Source organism: Parambassis ranga, unplaced genomic scaffold (assembly GCF_900634625.1).
Source record: "Parambassis ranga unplaced genomic scaffold, fParRan2.1 scaffold_22_arrow_ctg1, whole genome shotgun sequence".
Classification (NCBI taxonomy): domain Eukaryota; kingdom Metazoa; phylum Chordata; class Actinopteri; family Ambassidae; genus Parambassis; species Parambassis ranga.
This window is the reverse complement of record NW_021144778.1, coordinates 3,119,747-3,145,281: the sequence shown is the minus strand read 5'-3', so window position 1 is coordinate 3,145,281 and position 25,535 is coordinate 3,119,747. Positions and strand designations below refer to the sequence as shown.

Genomic DNA, 25,535 nt, shown 5'->3' with positions numbered 1-25,535 from the left:
CTGAAATGAAATGTGTGAAATGTTTGTTCCACCATTTTGAAGACTTGGATTAAATTACGCATTCTGGGAAATTTTTTTACATTTTTTTTTATTTTAGGTACTTTAGTAATCCCAGAGGGAAATTGTTTAAGGCCCCTAAACAAAAGACAGGTCCTCTGGCCAGTAGGTGGCGCAGTGTCTGTAGCATTTCAGCATATCAGCTGTGAGTCAAATGTTCAGCATGACTGTAAGGTTTCATCCACATAGGATGAAGAATGAGGGAGATACAGCCACAGAAACCCTGTGGGGGTCTCAGCAGGGGTTAATTGTCTAGTTGTTGAATCTAGAATCTAGAATCTTCTAATACGTCAGACAAAAAGACATTTCCTGGGACACATCAGCTGAGTGTGTGTTTGTGCAGTGAAATACACTTGTTGTGAGGACTTGAATCAGTTTACTCCTCAAACATACTCCTGAAACTTCTCTAAGCTTAATGAACAGTAAACACAGGTTCATGAAGCAGTGCTTCCAGCCAACGATCACACAGTTTAACACATCTTTGTTTTGTGTGGTGTTGTCAGACGGCAACCTTCGGGGTTCAAACTTGAAGCCCATGCGGAAGTGTCAAAACTTGTAATTCATGCCGCAACCACTGGGGGCTGGCTCCAAAAGCGAGTCATTTCCCATAGACTCCCATGTTAAAATGTCCGACTTCACAGCAGGAATGAACATGTTTACAGCCTGGTACAAAAAAACATTCTGGTCTCAGATGATAGGTTCTCTTCTAGTGTCAATTGTATGGGGGTGATTTTTTTTATATAACTTACTCGTTTTAATTATATTCGGACTTAAAATTATGCATAATTATAGGCGTTGCCACTTGAGCAGCAGAAGGCTGACGTATAACAGCGCGAGTTTCCTGCTTTCACGATCGCCCGCCCCAAAACTCCACTCGTGCTCCCCCTCTTTGTACGTATTTGGAGTTTTTGGCGGACGTGATGCTTCCAACATGGCGGCTCCCACGAGCCTCAGAACGGCTCTTCAGAAACAAATGGGTGACATCACGGAAGCTCTGTCTATAGTTTTTACTCTCAATGGGTTTTGTCTTTCTTTAAAAGGAACCTCCTACAGATCTTTCAAGGCATGAATGGCCAAGCACATTAACAGAGAGGGAAGGGGAGTACAAGCAAGAGGGAGTACAAAGTGTTCTGCCCAAACAGGGACTTGAACCCTGGACCCTCAGATTAAAAGTCTGATGCTTCCAATACTTCACTAGTACACTTCATGTAGTGCAGTGAGTCCTGATTGACTTGCAATTGACCCTTTATACAAGGGGGATTAGCTCAAATGGTAGAGCACTCGCTTAGCATGCGAGAGGTAGTGGGATCGATGCCCGCATCCTCCAGCCTGCATTTTAAGAGGGAGGGTGTAGCTGGATGGATGAGGATGGATGGATAATGTAGTGGACTCCCACCCAGCAGATCAAGTCCCAGAGGTTACAGCATCATTTATTAGCTGAGTTCCCCCTCAGGGAAGCTGCTGTTTACAAGCTGTTTACAGAGAGAAGCAAGAAAACAACAGTCAGCATCATCTTCCATAAAAACACATGACAAACATGTGAGACAGAGAGTTTATGATCAGTGCTCCCCCTGCTGGTTAGGACATAAGATGACATTTTAAATGTACCAGTCAAAAGTCACTCAGTGGTTTGTCTTTGTTTTTATGACTTTCTACATTGTAGATTCATCCTGAAGACATCAGAGCTATGAAGGAACACATGTGGAATGATGTAGTGAACACAAAGTGTTAAACCAAGCAGAATATGTTTGATGTTTGACATTCTTCCAAGCAGCCAGCTTTTGCTTTGATGACAGCTTTGCACACTCTTTGCATTCTCTCAATCTGAACTGAACCACCAATGCTGTGCAATGCTGACATCTAGTGGTGAAATCGCAGGTTACAGAATCAGATCAGAAATTACTTTATTTATCCCCGAGGGGAAATTCTTGTTTGTTACAGACAAATAGAAGAAAAGATAATTGAAATATGAAATAGAAATATATAATAAATATTGAAATACCTAGACAGCATTTAAATCCCTGAGTTGTATCTAAAGAACATATTTACTATTGTATAAAAACCTTTACACAGTAAAGAGCATGACATGAATGTACCAGTATGAATGTACAGTGTCTGAGTGACTGTCACAGTTCAGAGTTCAGTAGTTTGTCTGAGACAGGCAGGAATGACTTCCTGTGTCTCTCAGTGGTGCATCGTGGGAGTCAGAGTCTGTTGCTGAACAAGCTCCTGTAGCTGGTCAGCACAGTGTGGAGCGGGTGGGAGGGACAGTCCAGTATGGTCTTTATTTTGGACAACATCCTCCTCTGACACACCTTTGTCAGAGAGTCCTCTCCCACAACATGGCCGGCCTTCCTGATGATTCTGTTTATGTCCCTCACCCTCAGACTGCTGCCCCAGCAGACAACAGCATACATGATGGCACTGGCCACCACAGACTCATAAAACATCCTCAGCATCGTCCTGCAGATGTTAAAGGACCTCAGCTGCCTCAGAAAGTAGAGGCGACTCTGGCCCTTCCTGTAAACAATGTCCACGTTCTTACTCCATTCCAGTTTGTGGTCCAAGTACATTCCCAGGTATTTGTACTCCTCCACCACCTCCACACTGACCCCTTTGATGCTGGTAGGGGTCACTGGAGCCTTTGTCCTCCTCAGATCCACCACTAGTTCCTTTGTCTTTGTCACATTGAGCAGTATGTGGTTGCTCTCGCTCCAGGTGACAAAGTTATCCACATACATCCATCCACTGCAGAGTCATCAGAGAATTTCTGGAGGTGGCAGGTCCCTGTGGAGCCCTGGTGTGGCTGATCAGTCTGTCAGACATACAGCTCTGTAGGCGTACACACTGTGGTCTGCCAGTCAGATAGTCCACCATCCAGGACACCAGTGGGGCATCCACCTGCATCGCTGTCAGCTTCTCAGCCAGCGGGGCCAGCAGTCGTTAGCAGGGTGAACCGGGGTCACCTTTAAAACTGATACAGCTCATTGGCCCTTTGCACACTGCCATTAACTCCACCCCTGCTGCTCCACCTGTAACCAGTGATGGTCATGCCACTCCACACCTCTCTCGTGTTGTTTTGCTGAAGTTTCCACTCCAGCTTCCTCCTGTACTTCTCCTTGGCCTCCCTGATTTTTATTCTCAGGTCCTTCTGTGTAGCTCTCACCTCCTGCCTGTCGCCCGCTTTGAATGCCTTCTTTTTTCTGTTTGTAATGGCTTTAATGTCCTTAGTCACCCATGGCTTGTTGTTGGGGTAACAATTCACTGTCCTAACTGGAACAACACTGTCCACACAGAAGTTTATGTATCCAGTGATGCACTCTGTGATCTCATCAATGTCCTGCCAGTCAGTCACTTAAAAGCATTCCTGAAGTGTTGCAGCCTCCTCAGTCCAAAATCAATCCCTCCTCCACATAAAGTCAAAAGTTCAAAAGTTCTATGTGCTCAACATTGAATCATAAAGTCTATTTGTTGCATAACAGGAAGTGGTCTTGTATTAGGGTGTGACCCTCCTGAGAAGCAGAACCTCTCCTTTATAGGGGCTGTCTTGATAACACCTGAATGCTGCAGAGCATCTTCTTCTTTCCTGCTAAATAAATAATGGCCCTGTGGTCTGGTGGTGTCGGTTCACCTTGGACAGCGATGGACAGGAGGACAGGAAGGTCCGGCTGCTCTCAGCTGGGACCTGTGTGTGTCTGGGTGCACACACACCTGCAGTCTGCCCACAGTTACTGACGTAGCCACTCCGTCACACCCCAGCTGACACATGACCGCACCAGGTGGCTGCTGCTATGACAGATGGTGGTTGTCAGCATTCCTCGTTAGTATAGTGGATAGTATCTCCGCCTGTCACGCGGAAGACCGGGGTTCGATTCCCCGATGGGGAGAAAGACTTTTACCAGCAGATAGGATGATACTGACCCTGTACATTGCTGCTGCAATAGAAAACATTTCCCAGTTTGGGATAAATAAAGTATTTGTTCTGTTCTGTTCTGTTCGTCTTGTGTCTTGTGAGCTTTAGATTATATTATTTCTTGGGCTCTGTGCTCTAAGTGTCTTAAAAATATGTGGTTTCCTTTATTTACAGTGGTGCATGTCATGTGACTTTACTTATGCAACATGTATGATAATGTTCTGTCTCCTCTCATTTCCAGACGTGCAGCCAAAAACATGTGCAGTGATGATATGTGACGGTATCATCATGGTCTCAGAGAGAAGAGCTGAGTGTGTCTGTTCTGATCTTTGTTGTGTCTCTTCTCCTCTGTAGTTTCTGCTTGTTGCTCCTTCACACGCCCTCTGCTGGTCATTACACACAACCTCTGCTGCTGTCAGACTGTATAATAACCACTTCTGATAGGTGCAATATTCACACACCACAGTGTACAACACATTATTTATTTATATTTGGATGGGACAATATCTGTTCTGAACTTGTAATCAGAGGTATGTAATGAAAACATTCAGGAACTGTGGCAAGAACCCTTTTTGTCCCTTTTTCCTGCAGCAGGCGGTACAGCCAACAGAAAGCTCTGACTCCACACACTTGACATTGTTCTTAATCACATTGTCCTGTCTGTATGCTGTCCAAACAGATGTGAATGGATCCTCAATCCGGTCCAATACTGCCAACGCTTCCTTTTCAAGTTCCCTGATGTTGAAATACAGTTTGTAGCTGACTCCTCAGACTAGTCACCAACAGAGCTTGATATTGCTGCATTGCTGCCAAGACATCATTCACACCTCTGCAGAACAGACAAGAAATAAGAGCAAATTAAATACAAGCAGTCCATGTTTTTAATTTATTAGCATGCAATCTCTATTACAAAGTGTATTATATTAACATCCACACAATGATGCTATTTAACTCATTATTAAGGCATTCAAAGTACATTCAAATCCTAATTAGATAGCAGAGAGCAAATACAAGGAATTATTAAACATCACATCTCATAGAGAAATATGACTAATGACTAATAGGGTCACTGTAAATGTATTTTTTATTTTCAATATATATACACAATATTTGAAACACAATGTTTTCAATTGCAGGCATCAGCCCAGATGTGCACCATTCAGTGAGAGTTAGGCTTGTCCTTGACATGCAGATAATCAACAGAGCCACAAATCAAAACAGATGTAATAATGTTGTATGTAGACAGACCTGTGAAAGATGGTGCTTTCTCTTGCAGTCAACATAACAGCAGTAGCTTGTCTGGTCAGACGGTTACACCTGATGTCCTCCTTAAAAAGAAAATCACTGTTCCTCCACACAAAACATGATGCTGTTATTAAACTGGACAGGACTCACCTCTGACTGACTTGATGCAGAGAGTCTACAGGAAGACATGACCCCCTGTTTCCAGCACTGCTTCATCCGTTCGCTCACTGGTTTCCCCCGTCGCTCAGCTGGACTGTATGCCCACACGGTTCTGTTCACCTGATGAAGCTGCTGTTGTCTTCTCTCCCTGTGAATGGTTGCTGCCATGTTCAAGGTGTTCGCGGTGGTTTCTTCCAATGTGACCATAGTGAGTTGTAGACTCCATATTCTTTGGTGCATCCATCAATTCCACAAACAAAGTCCGGACTACGACTATGAGCAGTATTTATATGACTCAGTAAAGACTTGAGAGTGAGAGCTACAAACACAAAGCAGATAACACAGCGCCAAATCATTCCCTGTTTTTAGCCTTAGCTAGCAGCTAGCTGCCTGCTCTGCATGAAGCCGACCTGCTGACACGTCATGATGAAGGTACGTACCACAATTCCATGTCTTATAACAACAGAAACCACGTACTATTTATCAATTATCCAGATATGCCGATATATTATGAAGCAATATGACCTTATTTACGTAAATATAGTTTGTAAAAATGCAAATTAAAGGTATTTAGGCTTAGAGCCCCTCCCCGCTCCCTCTTGGAATATGGTACATTCCACCTGTCGCGTTTTTTTCCACTTGGAGTCCGTGAAGCTAAACTTTAAGCTAGAGGTTACCTGCTGCTGCTGTGAAATCATAATTCTCAACAAACTGTGGATGTCAGACTCATAAAATGGACAAACTGGACGAGGTTACACCTGCCACAGTCAGAGGTATGCTACAAGGGTTACTTTGATGTTGTGCTGGTGTTAATGGTGAGTTAATGTAGTTAGCCTAGCTTAACAAGTTGTGGATTCGCGGCTAAAGTTTAGCAGCTAAAACACATAAAACGGGCTAATCTAGTAATAGCTTATGTCTCATTGAGCTGTGGGGCCATTCTCTCAATGTCAAGGACTGTAAACACTGAAAATACAGCAACAACTGGTCATTTGTAAGACATGAATACATGATGTTAAGTTCACATACTACTCTTGAAGTAGAAGTAGCAAGAAATAAAAAATGTGGAAACAGGTGCTGACAAAATATCCTCACCTACTATGTAAAAATCTGAAGGAATTTAATGATAACCTCTGTTTCTTGGCCCTGACTAACTTTTCTGTTTTACAGCTGCTAATATTGGAGAAGACTTGATCCCATCGCTTTCCCGAGATGACGTTAAAGACCTCTTTCCTGGTCCTGAACATTTCTGGAGGCGCCGGGCTATATGGCTTGTAGTGAATCAAAATGAAAAGGTCAGATCTGTCTGTCACAGTATAACAGGACTGATAAACAGCACATGGTTCAATATCACTATCTGTTTCCAGATGCCCTGCCAAACATGAGGTGCATGCCATCAGTATAAGTTTTTTTTCATTTACTGTGTGTCACGACTTGGGTTTATTTATGGTTTAGTTTTCCTTGTTTTGGGTTTTTAGTTTAATCTGTGTTTAGTTATAGTTATTTTTCCTGTAGTCCTGGTGTTTTGTTTTCCCTGGTTTGTGTTTAGCTGTCTAGTCTTGTCTTGTGTTTCCTGTTTTACTTTGGTAGTCCTGTCCTCCCTGTGTATTGTCTGGAGTTTTGCTTCCTGTGTTTTCCCTCCTGGTTGATTACCAGCCCTGCCCTCATGTGTGTCACCTGTGTCTCGTTGTCTTCCCTGGTCCCTTTGTATATAGTCTGTGTCTTCCCCTTTGTCCTTGCTAGTTCGTCTCGTCTGGTGTAGGGTTTGTTTGTTTAATGTCTCGTCCATGCCATGCCATGCCATGCCTAGATCCTCGCCTACCATGCCATGTATTTCTGCCTGACCTCGGGGCGCTCCAGGTAGTTGCCTTGCTCTTGTTGTTTTGCTCCTGCCCTGTAGTTTTTCCACGCCAGTGTGATTTTGTGTTGCTACTTTTGTACTTTACCTTTTGACCACAACAAGTGTGATTTTTAGTTTGTTTTGTTTGCCCTCCTGGCTTTAAATAAAAGACTGCTTTTGAACATTTAAACCGCTCTGCGTCCTGCAACTGTGTCCTCACCTCATCCACAAACCCTGACACTATGTATGCCTTGCAGGAACATGTTGCCAAAAAGCTCATGAAGAGACTCTCAAATGTGAAAAGTCCGAGGAAGACCAAAGTTCCACCTTCCAAGAAACCACGGCAAGAAGTCAGTTATGGAGATTCCAGTGCATCCACCATTATTCTGGAACATTCACCTGTTAGTTCCATGGGCATCCCAGTGTCACCTAGAGCCAGCACCCCAGTGCAAAACGGGACAGCAGTGATGAAGAATGTATGTATTGTATTAAATATAATTTTGGCTGAGTTCATTCATATGGCACATTCTGGACATTCAGCAGCTTTGGAATGTTTCACTATGTGTCCAAGAGTGTCTGTACTCTGGTCCAATATTTTACTTTTATATCAAGCAACACAAACATTAATGAATTAATGCTACCACTTACTCAGTTTATTATACTGACAACTTGCTTGTTTGGATATCTCATGTCCTCTTTCCATCATAATGTCCCTGTAATGTCTTCAGCTTGTTCAGTTGATGTCTGGACAGCCAGAAAATCCAAGCAGGACACTACAAGACCCTCCAAGAAATGTACAAGTCCAAAAAGCCAAACAAAGCTGCAGTAACTCAATTGCTGAACCTTGAATCCGAGTCTCGAAGACGCTTCATCACCTCTGACGTCTTAAAGGATTCTAGAGGCTTACCCTTGTTTCAGGGAACTGGATCACGTAAGTAACGTTGGTCCCACTTAGTTCACATGACTCAGTTTGTAGCCTGACATAAATAGCATAATGTTCATATGTCTCACACATTATAGATTTGTTTGGCCTGATGGTGAATCATTTTAGATAGAATGTTAGACTTTTTTTTAATTCTTCACTGAATCTGTTTTTCAGGTGCTTGACGAGCTGCAGCCTATTCTCCAACCAAGCAACTTCCAGCACATATCAGAGATGCAGAACAGATGGAAAAGCTTCTACTCAAAGGTCCAGTTTTATGGTGTGATGAAGAAGCCTCCAAAAACTTTGAATGGAGGTGAAGTCATGATACATTTAGATCTTTTTACATAATAATGTCTCAGTTATTTATGTTACAGTTACTTATAGTACCACGTTGTATTGTGCCTTTTCCATTCAACCAGTGGAGCATATCACAGCTGTCTTCAGAGCCCTGCCACTGCTCTGTCCGTCCAGCACTATGCCACCAAAGAAACTGGGCTCAAGCAGCCAGGCTCTTTTCCATGTCCTTTCGGTAAGATTGTTCATAATATATTCCTGTTTTTCATACATTTTATATTTAGTTTAGTTACTTTGAGATAAACTTTGATCATTTCCAAAGTTCCAGGGGAAGGGGAAGTGTTTTCTACAGTGTGCTTAATGTAGTACTGACTTCATTGGCTCTAGCTGTGCTGCATTCAGCATTTGCAGGGCTGAATGCTAAGGGGATTTATTGTGACCATAGAATTTCACTAATGTCCTCATCCAGGTCAAAGTTCTGTTTTTCTAATCTTCTTCATTTATTTGTGTCATCCAGACTTCTGAGGATCCTGATGGGTTCATGCGGCAGCGGGGCCTGTCTTCTCCTGTTCTGCTTGTTTCTGAGGACAACTGCATGATCGCCGTTGGAAACACTCCAGTGAGCACCTTCACCATGGACAGACTTAATGAGGGACTTCTCTACCTCATGGCATATTACTATGCCCTGCACATACCCAAAGTGCATTTCTACACTCCTGTCAGTACTGCAAACAGAGGTACACAACCATTCAGTCCACGAGCAGGATTTGACCCCCCACTACAAAGAAGCGATTGGTGAGTGGAAGTCCTTCCCTGAGTGAGTGAGCCCCTTTGTTTGTAGAAGCTTGTGTTTGATTTTCAAAGAAAAGTTCATCACATTCGTCACATTTGTTGTTGATGTTTTTTGGAATGTGGAAGTGGTCCTGTTTTGAATTAAATACAATATATTGAATGAAAAACTTTTGGTGTCTTGATTTAAGACAACTTCACTTATATTTGTTATACTGTTTTAAGGAATGATGTCTTATTTTAACTACATTTGTGCAGATTAAGGTGTCATTTCCTAAAGGTAATTTAGTAGATAGACTTAAATTCTAATTTTAAGTTACTTAATCTTAAATTAGTGGTTTTTCATTTCTGGTTTTAGAACAAAATGGATTAATTGAAGGTTTTCTGTCATGTTTTAAGTTGCATTTTAGTCTTACAGAGCCAAGAATTTTGTGCCTATTTTAAGAATTCTTGTCAATGTCTGGAGTACATCTTCCAAATCACAACGGTGTTACAGCACCTCTGATTGACCCCACACCCCTGTGAATCACCCAGGAAGGGGAAGACCTTAACACACATGGAGGAGGCACATGTTAGCCCCAGTGGCCTAATGGATAAGGCACTGGCCTCCTAAGTGCAGAGGACAGTGGACCAAACCAACCTGTGTGAAAATGCATCTCAATGTTTTCCCTGAAGAAGCAAAGTCCACATGTCGGTGTGTCTCAGCAGCTCACTGTTCATGAGCACTATGCTGCACGGTGAACTGATATACACTCTAAAAACTGTAAGCAGGCTCTACTCAACGTCTTTGGTGAAACATTTTTACACTTCAAAATATTAAGTAAACATGAAACTAATTATGTCACTTCTTTCATTATGAGTTAAGACTCCAATAAGTTCCATTAAACTCACAGTGATGTATCCAGACTTCATAGTAAAGCCTTTCTTCTTCATGCCTCCTCCCACCTTACCCATTAAGCACATGTGTTTGTTACAGCATGATTGTACCAACCAGTTCAGAGGGGAAGAAGAAGGAGCAACACCACATCAGGAAGGTCCTGCAAACCTGTGGCTACCCCAAGTGGGCACTCAGCAAAGCCACAAAAACAAGACCCCCCAACAACAAGAAGGAGTTCATCAAACATCAAATGATCAGTTAACCATACGCCTTACCAAACAGAAAAGTTTACAAATGATCCACTATTGTAGCTCTGTAGTAAGACGCATGAGCTCAGGACATTTTCAGCAGTACATTTGCTCTGTTCTAGTTCACCATTTTGTCTGGCTCTCTGCTTATGTTCTGCTTTGATTCCAAATACAAACATCCAAACATTTGCAATGTATATGCTGCACTAATCTCAAACATTCTGTTCAGAAATAAACAAATGCATTTTCATTTCACAGTCACACATGTAACCAACTTAACCTCATAACTTCATATAAGCGTACTTACTCTCTGGTTATGAGTCTAGCTTTAAGGTAACACAGATTAGCGTCTGTTAGCAACATGCTATTACATGTTTCTCTCACTTTGTGAACACTCGTAAAACATAAACACATCTAACAACACTGTCTGCAGTCACTTAAGATACTAACAGAACAGATCTGATCACTGACAAGTGAGCTGAATAACACTGATGACCTGGTTACCATGGTAACTCTCAGTGGCTGGATATATGAGGCAGCAAGAGAACATTTGTGTGTGTGTGTGTGTGTGTCTTCAGCATTGAGCTGTGTGAGTGCTGCTATCAGGAAATCAGAGTTAAACAGTGAGAGCAGAAATCCCCCAGAGGGCTGGACCTGACTGCTGTCCTGATAAAGACATGAGCAGAGACATGAGGAGGACTGTCTGGAGGACACACAGAGTGGACATGGGTCACAGAGCGCTGCTGCAGTTTGTGTCTCTCTGGAGCTCCGGTAGGACTCTGCTTCCATGACGGATGTCTTTATAAGAGCTGGGAGAAGAGTGTGTGTGTGTATATTTGTTTGTTTTCTTCACTGACAATCTTATTACGGATAATGCTGCTAAGGATCACAGTGGAATTAGTCTGATTGTTTTTAAAGTTGTTATTATAGCAGTTTATGTTCACTGTGTATGCAAGTCCACACTGGATGTTCCTTTTTTAGGATTAACATTTATGGAGCCCCGAAAGGGACATTTGCAGTTTATTTATTTATTTATTTATATTTCACGCTGTATTTATTTCATCCCTAATATGCAAATCTCCTCTTAAGATACAAATCATAAAGCACACAGTCCTTCTCTGGATAACTACAAACTTCACTACATCCAGTGGTTAAACAGACTGAGCCCTGTTGTTGCTGCTGTCAGCTACAAGGAGACATAAACACAGTGTGAACTGAATCAATATGAATTAAAATGGAGGAAACCTTTATTTGACCCACAACGCAGAAATTAAATCAATACATGTAACATTCAATGAAAACATGTGGCAATAAATGAATGACTAATATGCCACCATATGAACGATCTGGCACCGCCTGGCTGCGGCTCCAAGCAGATGAAGGGAAGTTGGTGAGAGGTGATGAAGATGATGATCTGTTGCCAGAGACAGGTTGATCTGGACACACTTGTGTGAAACCAGCCTGTCCAGTTAGGATCAACACAGCAGGACAGGTAAATGGGACGGTCTGGCCTTCAAAGCACTTCCTGATTCTCGCTTAGGGTGCGAGAGGTCCCGGGTTCAAATCCCGGACGAGCCCTGACAGTTGTTGTTGACTCTTTTCAGTTCCTCTATAACTACCACACAGCTTTACAAAGCTAACAAAGTGCTACTCAGACTCATCCCAATCCAGAGCAGTTGTTACACAAGCTGTGTCTCATTTCAGGGTCTGCATCCTTCGGAGGACGCAGCCTACGCAGTCTCAGGAGGCCGCGTCCTCCTGAGGATCCTCCGGAGGATCCTCAACCGTTGGTAAATGGGACGGTCTGGCCTTCAAAGCACTTCCTGATTGTGGCGTGACGTCATAAATTTTGCCCCGGGAAAAACAAAAGCAGCGACAGCGACACAACACGGACTAGACAACAAGCGGGACAACAGTGTGGATTTAGAAATTTGGAATATTTTAATATATTTATTTGTTGTTGGAGGAAGAGGAGAGGCGGCTCCTGCGGCAGCAAAACCGGTGACGGCTCATTTTCTTCAGGCTGGGAGAGCGCAGTGGGGAGGTGACGGTAAGCTGCTGTTTAACCATATTATTGATCATAATTAATATACCAGTTACTGAGCAAACGCTAGATATATAACCAGTAGATAGACAAATATGATTAAATGTAATTTATATTTGATTCAATTGTAAGACTTGATACAGGGTCTGTTTGTAATTTTAATACTTTAAATTAAATAGCTAAATGTGTAAGAACCCTGCAAATAACCCTGAAACCACTGCTTTAATGTGTCATTAAGCATCAGGTCTGTCACTGCACCAGAGAATTACTGCTGGGTGGAGGAGAGTGGGGCTCCCTGCAGGACCAGCTGTCTGTCCTGGAGGAGGTGTACTGACCATCATCACCTTTGGAGGGTGAGGATACATATTTTATAGCTTTTCATATTTTAAGCTGCGTTGGAAGCCGCTCTGTTGAAGTTATTATTTTTATTTTTGCCCTTTTTAAAAACATCTTTAGTAACATGGCAGCCGCCGATCGTCCGCTCTGCAAACCCTGATGGACGATGTGGTGGACAGAGGAGACAGACACCCCCCTCCCCCAGATGATGTCCCACTCACAGCCAGAGGACTCCAAGGTCTTCACCGTGGCATCATCCAGTCCAGCAGCACCAAGGACTCCTGCTCAGCCAAACATTTATATATATGTTCTTTGTGAATAGTATTTTCTGCTGATCTTTATAAATAATAAACTGTACATTTTCATAATGCCCACTGGTAAATAGTTAGAAATGTTCAAACTGTGTCTTTGTAAATATTGTACATAACAGAACAATAAATGATTTACTGTGGTCACTGAGAAGTTGTTCAAAAGTTTTGTCAGGTTTCTTCTGTTTCCCTCTGCTCCTCCTTCAACAAAATGCCAACAGGCAGAATGACCGTTTGATATAATAACGATAATATTGCTCCTCACGTGAACTATACTTTATACTATACTACAGTAAACAACAAGAAACAACATTCAATCAAAGCGTTTAGTTTACAGCGCCTCGTATCAACAGGGCGTCATGTTTGTAAATACAAAACTCATTTTTTTAATGCCGCTGTCACTACTAGCATTTTAAAACTCTGGAACTACTGCTCTGTACTTACATTTAAATGTGAATTCGGCACTCCTGCCGCTGCCGCTCGCTTGGTCCGTCATTGTACTATTGGACAAAAAGTAGGCCCGCAAAGCATTGTGGGATATTTAAGGCCACGAAGGATGGTAGCGATGCATCCTCCAAATTCAGGCAAAAGGAGGACGCATTTGGAGGACGCATTTGAAGGACCCTTCGACTTTTGGCGAATTGGGACAGCCTTCGCGCAGCTTTGTGACGTAAGCGGCCTTAAAATGCGCACTCCGAAGGATGCAGACCCTGAAATGAGACACAGCTTATATGTGGAGGAGGGATTGATTTTGGAATGAGGAGGCTGCAACCTGCGATGGCACCACTAGATGTCAGCTTTTCACAGCATTGGTGGTTCAGTGGTGGAATTCTCGCCTGCCACGCGGGAGGCCTGGGTTACTGTTGACAAGTAAAAATGTGATTTAGTCAGTGGCGTAGGAAGCATTAAAAATGTGGGGGGGACACCTTCTGTGGGTGGGTGGTGAAAAAAAGTACATCAGTATATTATGAAATATAATAATATGAAGTAGTTGCGATTTCCTGCGGATTTTAACAGGTTGTTAAACTATTTTACCTACAGAAGTAAACACTTCATGACTATTTCAGAGACAGATTCAACAAAAACTCGGTGACAAACTAATTCCAAGTGAAACAACAGTTTTGTCAAACATACTGGTGCTACTACACTAACAGCCTCCATATCTGAGGCCTTCTCTCATTTACAGAGACAAAAAACTGGCAAATCCCATAGAAAAATGAACCAAACTGCTTAATGCAGATAATACTGAAACACTAAAAATACTAACTTACAAAAAGATGCATGTCCTTATTTTTATTTGCTTATAAAACTGCTGAATTCACAACAAACCTTGTGGATGTGTTTATAATGACGCCCTGCCTCATCTGCTACATCAGTGTTTCCCTGTTCATATAATGCTCCACTGTGTCCTGACGGTCCATCACATGTGTTTTATTCTTGCTGATAAGAGTAGGAGCAGGTGGCTATGTGCACTGGCTAGGCGAGGCTTAAGCTAGCAGGCTAACAGGAGCTAACCTGGCCTTATTACAATATGGGTTAATGCTGAAAACAACTCTAACTCTCCGTGTCTTTGTTGGGAATGTCCTCATGTCCATTGTGTGTGGGGAGGGAGCAGAAAAGGCAACAACATGTCATCAGACAAATAATACCGTCTACTGTAACTGACAGTAAACAGCAGCTTCCTCCCAACTTTTCTAAGTTGATTTAACATCAACCTAACGTCACCTGGGGCCATGTGACAAAGCAGTCAGGCTTCAGCATGAGCTGGACTTTGTGGGATGACACTGACGTTACCTCCTCCAGCTTCGAGCAGCACCGACGGTTCTCTTTACGGTGTTTTACGCTCGCTCGAAGAAACCACTGGCTTTGTTAGGTCCGTTACTATAGTAACGGTATTGCATAGGGGTGGGCGATACTGAAGATTTCAGTATCGATCCGATACCAAGTAAATACAGGGCCAGTATCACCGATACCGATACTTTTACATTGAAATTTCATGATCATAAATAATTTTTTTTGCCTTCTTTTTTGCCCTTAAATAGATTATCGTGATTGGCAGAATAATAATACACAAGAAACATTTGTTAATAAATCAAGCTGCAAACAAAAGTGCAGAACTGTATAAGTTTGAAATTTTAACTTCACAATCATGTCAGCAATGCTCCTTGTGATAACGATCCATGTCTTATCACAGCACTCAGAAAGACAGCATTAATTCATGCTGCAGATTACTCAATTACTCAACCTTCACTTTTTTAAATCATCTACCTGTGTTTTGCAGTAAAGCCTTTGTCAGTGACCACTGTCTCTGGTTCATGTTTGGGGATCTGCCTCTTCCTCCTCCCTCTGTTTACTCTGCAGCTCCGCTTTGGGCTCTGCTGCTTTATGTTTGTGTAAATGAGTTGTGTTTCCACAGTGGCAGGTCACTTTCCTGCACACCTCACAAGTAGCAGTTTCTTCTTCTCATCTGTCGCTGTGAAATAACTCCAAACAGCGCTCCTCTTCCTCTCTGCTGTCTCCATGATACTAGCTGTACTTTACAGCCAATCAGGAGCTCCGTCTGCTCCGGCAGAGTGGAGAAGGAGGGGGAGGGGCGGAGTGTGCCTGCGCACTGAGTAGAGTGAGAGAGGAGCGCTGTTTGCACCGCGAGTAAATACGAGTAAAGTTGCTGAAGGTATAGAAGAGAAACTTCCACAGAAATATCGATCTCATCACGCTAGTATCGAGTAATTACTGATCCTAACTTTGGTATCGATACTATCGATATTTAGATCGATTCGCCCACCCCTAGTATTGCAGCGCTGTGGCAACCAGGAAAACATGGAGGATGGATTTCAGCGGTGAGGTTATTCTCTTACGAACTTAGTGGAACGGAGTTTTTCACGAGCAATCGAGACAGCATTAGGTGGAGTTTCCTACTCACTAAATGGGGGGGGGGGCTGTACCCCTGCATACAAGTGCTGCTCAGGCTAACACAGAGCGTTAGCTCTGGGCTAACGTTAGCCTGTCAGCTACACTACAAAAGTAAAGCAAAGCACTTTTGGATTGCGTTAGCTGGCGGCGAGCTGCGCTCTCAGTGTGTTAAGGATGAATTCAACGTGCCTGTGTAGAAAACTCCGAGTACTAACCGTGTTCACCACTTACCTCTGACGGCTATATGACGCGACCATAGACGTTAGCTACAACGAATGCTAACTAATCTTAGCTGCTTGTAGCCTGTCTACCCCAACATGAACAATGACTGACACTTCTTCCTAAACTCAAGGTCCATTTATCTTAAGGCATGCACATTGTTTCACATAAAGATAATAAACTTATTGAATAGAAGACAGAAAACTTACCAACAGTAGTTTCAAGCAGAGGCAGATGGCGGGTAGGACAGAGGCTGATCTCCTGCTCATGCTCTTGCTCTGCTAGTTGAACTCATTCGGTTTGAGAGGGCCACGGGAGTCAAAGCAAATATATATTTATGTTACATCTGCTAAACATATTTGGGTATTGTTGGAATTAATAACATTTTCATAAGACAAACAAAATAATAATGTTTCACCTCTAAGAGGGGCTTGAATCAGTTTTTTGAGTGCAGTGAGTCTGCTCCCCTATGTCCTCAACATGTGTTTTTAGCATTACATCCCAGTCAGTGGTGTCAAAGCAGTCCCTCAGACCATCCTCTGCCTCAGCTGACCACTTCCTGATTGAACGTGTGGTTTTAGACATCCTTTTGACCAGGGGGGTGTACTGTGGCTGCAGGTGAACCAGAACCATAAACGCCTCGGGGTGCTTTGTCTGCAGTCTTGCTGTTACTGTGTGTATCTTCTCATAGGCAGCTGATGCGTCCGCGCTCGGTGGGGCGTAAACACAGAGCACGATCACGTGACTTAGCTCCCTCAGCAAGTAATATGGCTGCAGGCTAACAGTTCCAAGTCCTGACAACACAGTACCTTTTTCACTGAGACATGTCCTGGGCGTTCATTCACATATATGATGAACCTCTGCTCTTCCCACAAGCGTTCGTGTCTCTGTCGGCTCTCACAGCAGTAAAGCCTGGTAGATCCACGTTAGCATCCAGTCTCATATCAGTGAGCCACGTCTCTGTGAAGATGTATAAGCTGCACTCACGGTAACTCTGTTGATTGTTCAGCGCAAACAGCTCATCCATCTTATTCAGTAGTGAGTTGACATTCCTTATTATTGCCGAGGGGATCATTGGCTTAAAATGTCTACGTGCAGCCTTTACTTCCGACGTTAGTCCTCAGTGCAAAGACTTCTTCTCTTGAAGAAACAATATTAGTTCTAGAATGATTGCTTCTAGGAGTTTGAGCAGACTGCTGTTTACAGGGTCTAAATTGGAATATGAACCTATTTGGGTTGATGTAAATGTAAACATGAGACAGACTATCTAATCTACTGAATTTCAAAGATAAGGGCTCGTCCGGGATTTGAACCCGGGACCTCTCGCACCCAAAGCGAGAATCATACCCCTAGACCAACGAGCCACATGTGACTTCTTGCTTTTCATGTTTCAGTTGGTGGAAGAACAACACAAAGCACATGTTTTTCTTAGTTTGACATTGGTAAAGATATGTACAAAGATTTCTGGTTAGGGATATATAGTGTTGCTCCTGAAGAGGGACTTGAACCCTGGGCCCTCAGATTAAAAGTCTGATTTCCTGCAAGATCCACCCACAGAGATCCTGAACACATAAAACTCAGATTCCCAACCAGAATAGTAGCAGAACTGAAGACACCACTTGGAGGAGTGTCTTCAAAAACCAATCCTTGAGTCCAATGTACCAACCAGCACACAGTAAGTGAAACAGGCATGTCCACGCTTCAACAATGAAAACACAGATTGGCCGTATGGGGATCGAGCTAATCGGTCGAGCCCTATTGATTAAATGATGTTATGATGTTATTCGGGAATTCTGCCTATCATTCCGGAATACTGATGTCTATACTGGAATGCTACTGTTTATTCTGGACTTCTGCATTTCATTCCAAAATTGTGACTTTCATTATGGACTGCTTTTCATTCTGGAATGGTGTCTTTCATTCCGCAAATCTGCTTTTCATTCTGTTATGCTGACTTTTGTCCTGGAATGTTGCCTTCCATTTTGGAACGCACGCTTCCATGACATCACAGGCCGCTGTTGGGTTAGGGGTTTAATCCCAGAATTTTGTCTACCATTCCAGAATCCTGCCTATCATTCTGGAGTGGGTGGATGGATGTCTATTCCAGGATGCTCTCATTCTAGATTTCTGCCTTTCATTTGGGAATGCTTTCTTCCATTCTGGGATGCTTTTCATTCCAGAATGATGTCTTGCTGACTTCTGTTCCACTATACAGAGTGTTATTCGGGAATTCTGCCTGTCATTCCGGAATACTGATGTCTATTCTGGAATGCTGCCACTTATTCTGGATTACTGCCTTTCATTCCGGAAATTTGAATTTCATTCTGGAATGCTTTTCATTCTGGAATGCTGCCTTTCATTCTGCAAGTCTGCTTTTCGTCCAAGGCGCTGTGTTAAAGTTGCAGTCTCCACTGGAGGACAATCCTGAGACAGAAACTGGTACACCCAAAGGATAAAACTCCCAGGGAGAAACACAGCAATATCATATATGCAGTCCAGTGCAGTGAGGAATGCTCTGATCTGTACATTGGAACAACCACTCCACAGGAGAATGGCTCAGCACAGGAGAGCCACCTCCTCAGGACAAGACTCAGCTGTTCACCTCCACCTCAAAGACAAAGGACACTCCTTTGAGGACAACAATGTTCACATTTTAGACAGAGAGGAAGTCAAGGAAGCCATCTATGTTAAGCTGGTAAAACCTTCTCGAGGTGGTGGCCTCATCTTTTTACCACATACAAAGCAGTTATTTCATCCATTCCCAGGAAGTTTCACTCCAAGTCACATGCTAACAGCAAGAACAATGGGCTGTCTACCAGCAGTCTCATAGTCGTTAGCCAGTCGTTAGACACACCTGGCACAGGCAGCCAGATCATCACAGGTAGTTATGGAAACATTTAGTGCTATTGTTTGTGAGTTTTATCCAGACCACCCACTGAGGTCTGCAACCACATATAAACCATGTTTCCCCACCAACAGATCAACAACTGATGAAGCTGCTTGGATGAGCAGTGAAATGTCTTCAGGAAAACTCTACAAGTCCAGACACCTTGCTTCAATCTTCTCTACAAACATGCCAAAGCAAACAGTTTTTACCAACAATGTTACACACTGAGTTTTGAAGGTCTTAACCACTAGTCTTAAGTTGGAATGTTTACGACATGTGTGAAAAATTGTAATTCACGCGTGTTATTACCCATAGACTCCCATGTTAAAATGAAAGCAGAAATGAACATGTTTACAGCCTGGTACAAAAAACATTCTGGTCTCAGATGATAGGTTCTCTTCTAGTGTCAATTGTATGGGAGGTGATTTTTTTTACAACTCACTCGTTTTAATTCAAAGTCAGCTTTATTGTCAAATCTGCTATATGTGCTGGACATACAGAGAATCGAAATTGCGTTACTCTTCACTCCATATATAACATATAACTAAAAACTTGTGTAAGTGTAAAAAAATGTACCTACAATGAGGCACACACAAAATACAAGGCACAAAAATGAAGGCACAATGCAGTAAGAGTGCAGAAGATGTATAGTGCAAGACAGTGCAGTTGGCATAATGTAAACAGTCCAGGAATGGTTTAAGCAGCTTATATGAGACTGGATGACATGACTAGGGTGCAAGAGAATGCACAGGGTAAAGTGGCTGGTGCACAGAGTTCCTAACTTGGGGGGGGGGGGGTTCTTTTGTAGAGGGAAGGGGGAGAAAGTGGGGCACAGCAGGGAGAGAGTTCAGCTTCCTGACAGCCTGGTGGATGAAGCTGTCCCTCAGTCTGCTGGTCCTGGCCCGGAGGCTGCGCAGTCTCTTTCCTGATGGCAGCAGACGTATCGTATCGTATATCGTATAATTCCGGAATTCTGTTGACTATCCTGGAATGCTGCTGCTTATTCCGGATTTCTGCCTTTCATTCTAGGACAAACAAACAGACTGCTTTGTGGCTCTGTGGCGCAATGGATAGCGCATTGGACTTCTAGTTAAACACAGGAGAAGTGATTCAAAGGTTGTGGGTTCGAGTCCCACCAGAGTCAAAGTGCCTTTTAACTTTTAACCTGTGGCGCTGTCCTTCAGGGTGGATACAGCTCCTGTCCTGAGAGCTAGAAAAAAAGGACTGCACTCAGACATCCCGGAAAACAGCGTTGCTGCCCCCGGCTTTGTGACCGTACAGGTGGACAGAGATCTGACTGGTGTGAGCTTTTGCTTGGCACAGAGGCAGCTAATAAACTGAAAGTTGTACCTTTTTCAAATGACATGGTGAGGAGGAGAACAGAAGATCTCTCAGCTGACATTCAGGCACAGCTGCTGGATAGACTGCAATCATGTAAGCAATTTTCCTTTCAGTTGGATGAATCGACAGAGCAGAGCATCTCCAGTGCTGCTCAGTTGATAGTTTTGGTGTGCTATCCCTGGAAAGGAGATATTTTGGAAGACATTCTGTTCTGTAAGTTATTGCGCAGATAAAGTCTGTCAATCCAGAGATTAAAGCTGCTCACTGTATGCTGCTGAACATGAGGCACTGCTGGATCACTCTGAGGTGCGATGGCTGTCGCAATGGTTGCAGCACAGAGCTCAAACTGTACCGACCAGCTCAGAGGAGAAGAAGAAGGAGCAACATCACATCAGGAAGGCCCTGCAAACCTGTGGCTATCCCAGCTGGGCTGTCATCAAAGCCACAAAAACAAGACCCACAGACAACAAGACAAAGACAACAACTGGCTGAGGAAGAACATTGTCACTGCAGAACTGAAGAAGCTACTCGGGGGAGTGTTGGTCCCACTTAAGATTAAAATTTAGGGTGTTTTCACACTTGCTCCCTTTCGGCCCTCTAAACGAATGCAGATCGATGACTCAGGATTTTTTGCTCTATTTAACCCTAACTCTATTTTCCCTGAATGTGCAGTAATTTAACCAGAAAACACAGGAGAAAGCCGACATTCTGCTTCAAGTGAAAACTACCCAGACTTCAGTGCAGTGGAGGAGTCTGAGAGCTCTAGTGGACCTGGTGTGAACAGAAAGAGGACTAAATTACATAAAACCAGTGACCCTGACATGATTTGAACATGCAACCTTCTGATCTGGACTCAGACGTGCTACCATTGCTCCATGAGGTGTGTTCACAGCTTCTGCTCTTCCAAGGACTCGGTTTAGCATGACATGATCAGCTTGATGTTCATATATGTGTTACACATTATTACTAGATGAGCTGCACTGAAACATCCAAGCCACCACGTCCCAGCACATGTCAGAGATGCAGAACAGATGGAACAGTCTTATGGAGTGATGGAGGCCATGAAGCCTCCTAAAGCTTTGAATGGAGCTGAAGTCATGATGCACTGATCTTTCTTTTTATATAATGTCTCATAAGTATTTGTTATAATATTGCCCCAAAAAGTCAGTCACACTTGTGTGAAACCAGCCTGTCCAGTTAGGATCAACACTGATTGTGGATCAGTTTCAGCTGCTGTTGTGCAAATGGAACAGACAACAGGTGGAAATGAGAGGCAGTTATCAAGACAGCCCTATAAAGGAGGTATTTGTTATAATACTTTAATAAATTATGTCTTCAGCTACTTTTATACTCATTATTAATCCCAGATTAAGGTGTCATTTAGGAGAGAGATTTAAATTATATCTTTATGTAACTTCTCCTTCTGATACACTCTGATAGTTATTCAGTTACAACATGCTGACTGGAAATCTGCAAAATGAGCCCTGAATTTTTAGAGAAAGTAGAAAGGACACCAGTATTACTGTCCAAACTAAACTAAAGGTTCCACTGAGATTTGAACTCAGATCGCTGGAGTCAAAGTCCAGAGTGCTAACCATTACACCATGGAACCTGCTTCTCATGGGTCTTCTTCTCCTCCTCTACCCGGCCGACTGTCAGCAGTTTGACATTGGTAAAGATACATGCAAAGATTTCTTTGTGTCAACAAAGATTGAACACTTTGCATGTCACTGTCCTCCATGAGGAGACTGTCTTCCATGTCTAGATAAGGCTTGCTGTCTAGCAGCTGGGAGAAATGTCTTTTTGTGGCTGTGGCATTAGCCCAACATTGAATCATAACAGTTGCATAACAGGAAGTGGTCTTGTATTAGGGTGTGACCCTCCTGAGAAGCAGAACCTCTCCTCTGATAATTGTCTCTCATTGGACAGATATGAAAATTAGCCTGAGCTATCCGGGCTCTACATGTTGTTACAGAGAATAATTCTGTGCAAACAGGTTAACTGAAACGGAGAGCATTGATTCAGGGTGAACTTCCTGTGTGTGCAGACCATTGACAGTAAAAACTATGGACAGAGCCACCGTGACGTCACCCGTTTGTTTCTGAAGAGCCGTTTTGAGTCTCAGTGGGAGGTTCCGGGACGTGATGATCGCCGCCATGTTGGCAGCGTCACGTCAACTAAAACTCCGAATATGGACAAAGAGGGGGAGCACGAGCGGGGTTTAGGGGGGCGGGCGATCGTGGAAGCAGGAAACTCACGCTGTGATACGTCAACTGTCTGTCACTCAAGCGGCAACGCCCATAATTAGGCGTAATTTTAAGTCCGAATACAATTGAAACGAGTGAGTTGTAAAAAAATTCACCCCCCCTACAATTGACACTAGAAGAGAACCTATCATCTGAGACCACAGCGATTTTTTGTACCAGGCCGTAAACATGTTCTTTTCTGCTGTGAAATCGGCCATTTTAACATGGGAGTCTATGGGAAATTACTCGCTTTTGGAGCCAGCCCCCAGCTGTTGCAGCGTGAATTACAAGTTTTGACACTTCCGCATGGGCTTCCACTTTGAGCCCCGAAGGTTGCCGCTTGGTGCAGACAGTGGAGGTGGTTTCAGGTGTTATAAATTGGCATCCCCATGGTTCAGATGAAGAAGTGGTTCCAGTTCCTCACAGGTCCTGTGTTCAAATCCCGGACGAGCCCACATCTTTGAACTTCAGTAGATTGGACGTTTGCATTTACAGGATTAATCTTTATTCCAACTTAGACCCTGTAAACAGCTGTCTGCTCAAACTCCCAGCAGCAATCATTCTAGAACTGAGACCAAATCATCAACCGCAAGCTCTACTTCCGACTGTATCCTGGGGAAGCCACTCCACGCCTGTATGGACTCCCCAAGATACACAAGGAAGGAGTCCCCCTCTGCCTCCTTCAGGTGATGCTTTATGGCCTCTGATGTCACCTGGAGATAGTGGAGAAAAAACAGACAAAAGAAGTGAAAGAGGAGCATGACAACTAGAACAAGAACAACAAAAAGTTTCAATTACAATTAGGAAAACGATCAGAAAGTTGAAAATGATGACAGGTATGATCTCTGCCAGATCCCCACCTTTGACTCCTGGAGAGTCTGAACGAGCTCCTCATTGTCAAGTATATTCCCCTTAGAGTTAGAGAGAAGCTCAACAATGCGGTCCTCGATATCTTTCAGCTGATTGCGGTCAGCGTTGATGCGAACAATCAGCTTATTGCTCTGTTCCTCAAGATGTGGACTCTCAAGACGCACCACATCACTTTAAAGAGAGAAACAAGTTGCAGGGTAATTGTAATTTTCAAGGGTTTTGGAGGTAGAGAAAGGAGAAGAAAGGGGGGAAAAGAGAAGGAAAAGGGTAAAGTTGTGAATGTGAGTCTTAAAGTTTGGTTAGAATTCAATATCTGTCTTGTGTCTACCTGAGCAGTTGGTCCTCCAGGCCAGACTCAGTCACAGTGAAATTGATGATTGTAACTTTAATACATTTCTGGAAAACAGAAAAAAATGTACATGCCAAAAGACACATTTTACATCAATCGAAGCCAGGATCACACACACTACAATTCTAATGAAACACTAATTAATTTATGAAGATTTAACTGTCATGTCACTCTGCATCATCAGTGCCTTTGTTTTTTCTGTCTAACAAAAACGCTCCTCAGACTTATTCGGCCGTTACAGTCACCATGCAACCCCTGGTTTGAATAAACACTGGAGTAAACCCTTGCATTCACAGGGTCCTTCTGCTCTCCTGGCTGGTGTTGAACAAAAGGGCATTGCACACAGGTGTAGCTGGCAGGTGATTTAATGTCTGCAGAAACATGGTTTGATGCCAGGCGTTCATTATACTGCCCAATATGTAGCTTCAATGGCAGAAGGATTCACAAAGGTTCTTGTGTGCGATACTGTTTTTATTCCAAATGTGTGCTTCTTGGAAAGCACATAAATACCTATTATAGTTGATAGCCGTTTGGGATTTTGTGAGCAAAGGTTTGTTGAATGTGAATTCCAAGACTCCATAGTGACCTAACTGTCTCTGGTGCACACTTGCTGATGCCAAGTGTATTACCTACAGCATTCAAGGAAACATGATCAGACATGGAAACACAATAAAGAAGCAGTGAAAATATCTTAATTTAGTGCAAATTTGCAATGCTGAACGAGCTGGTTGGTGTCCTTTCTACTGTATGAAGGGAAGCTTGGTATTGTTGCGTTAGGTATGCTGGGGCGGGGGCCAGTCTGTGACTTTGTCTCTGACTGTGTCTGAAAGGAGGTTCTATTTTCATAGAATACATATGTCCTCTGAATTAATTTACGCCACCTGATCCTGTGGGTCGATCATAAGAGGCCAGCGACGGTCTTTGGTTACCAGGATTGCATTCTCTGTAGATACAGTGTCACAGGGCAACCCTTCAGTGTTCCACTGGAGGATGTCATATGGATCACTCAGAAAGTCGATCAGGCTGAAGGGGGAACTGATGGGTATGTTTAGCTTCTGACACTGCTTAATCCACTGGGGAACAAGAGTAAACAGGGTCTATGGTATTAGCTGTTACTGCTTTTTCACAATATGTTTCTAAAAAAAAAAACTCTAGACCAGGCTCACATTGGCCATACCAGCTGCACACTTTATCACAGAGGCCCTAAAGGTTTTAAACCATCCCATCACACTGTACCTACCAGCTGTCTATGGTGGGAAGTGAAGGCTCCATAGTAGGCAATGCAGGCAGCTGCAATGCATACATTTCCCACAACACTGTTGATGTCCTGCTCAAGATTTGCAACATTTTTTCCCCAGCGTATCTGCTGTCCCCCAGAGCAGAAGTCAGTTTCCCTGCTCTGTCCAGTCGAGCCTGTGTCAGAGCCATTTTGATAACTATGAGGAAGGAAAAAAGACATTTTAATGAACAGAGTTTAGACAAGTTCTATTTTTAAAGCATCAACTGATTTTAGAACTGCAACCAGGTATGGTTTATCATATCAACGTAATGCATTAAAACATGGCCCTCACCCAAATCTTCCTTCTCATTTATGCTGCTGTCCAACTGGTCCTGTAGGTCCTTCATCTGATCCTCCATCTCCTTAAGTTGTTGTTGCTTGTCCCTTAGTATTTTCTTG

At 43.2% G+C, this 25,535-nt stretch overlaps 4 non-coding genes across 4 annotated transcripts; 2 read left to right on the top strand and 2 right to left on the bottom strand.

Annotated features, from left to right (window-relative positions):
• The first annotated feature begins 3,872 nt into the window (after window positions 1-3,872).
• On the top strand, window positions 3,873-3,944 carry trnad-guc (transfer RNA aspartic acid (anticodon GUC)). Its single transcript has one exon. It is a non-coding gene; the product is annotated as a tRNA-Asp (tRNA).
• Window positions 3,945-17,456: 13,512 nt separating this feature from the next.
• On the bottom strand, window positions 17,457-17,528 carry trnap-ugg (transfer RNA proline (anticodon UGG)). Its single transcript has one exon. It is a non-coding gene; the product is annotated as a tRNA-Pro (tRNA).
• A 2,575-nt stretch (window positions 17,529-20,103) lies between these two features.
• Window positions 20,104-20,195, top strand: trnar-ucu (transfer RNA arginine (anticodon UCU)). The gene is given in 2 exon segments: window positions 20,104-20,140; window positions 20,160-20,195. It is a non-coding gene; the product is annotated as a tRNA-Arg (tRNA).
• A 1,737-nt stretch (window positions 20,196-21,932) lies between these two features.
• Window positions 21,933-22,004, bottom strand: trnaq-uug (transfer RNA glutamine (anticodon UUG)). Its single transcript has one exon. It is a non-coding gene; the product is annotated as a tRNA-Gln (tRNA).
• Window positions 22,005-25,535: the final 3,531 nt, after the last annotated feature.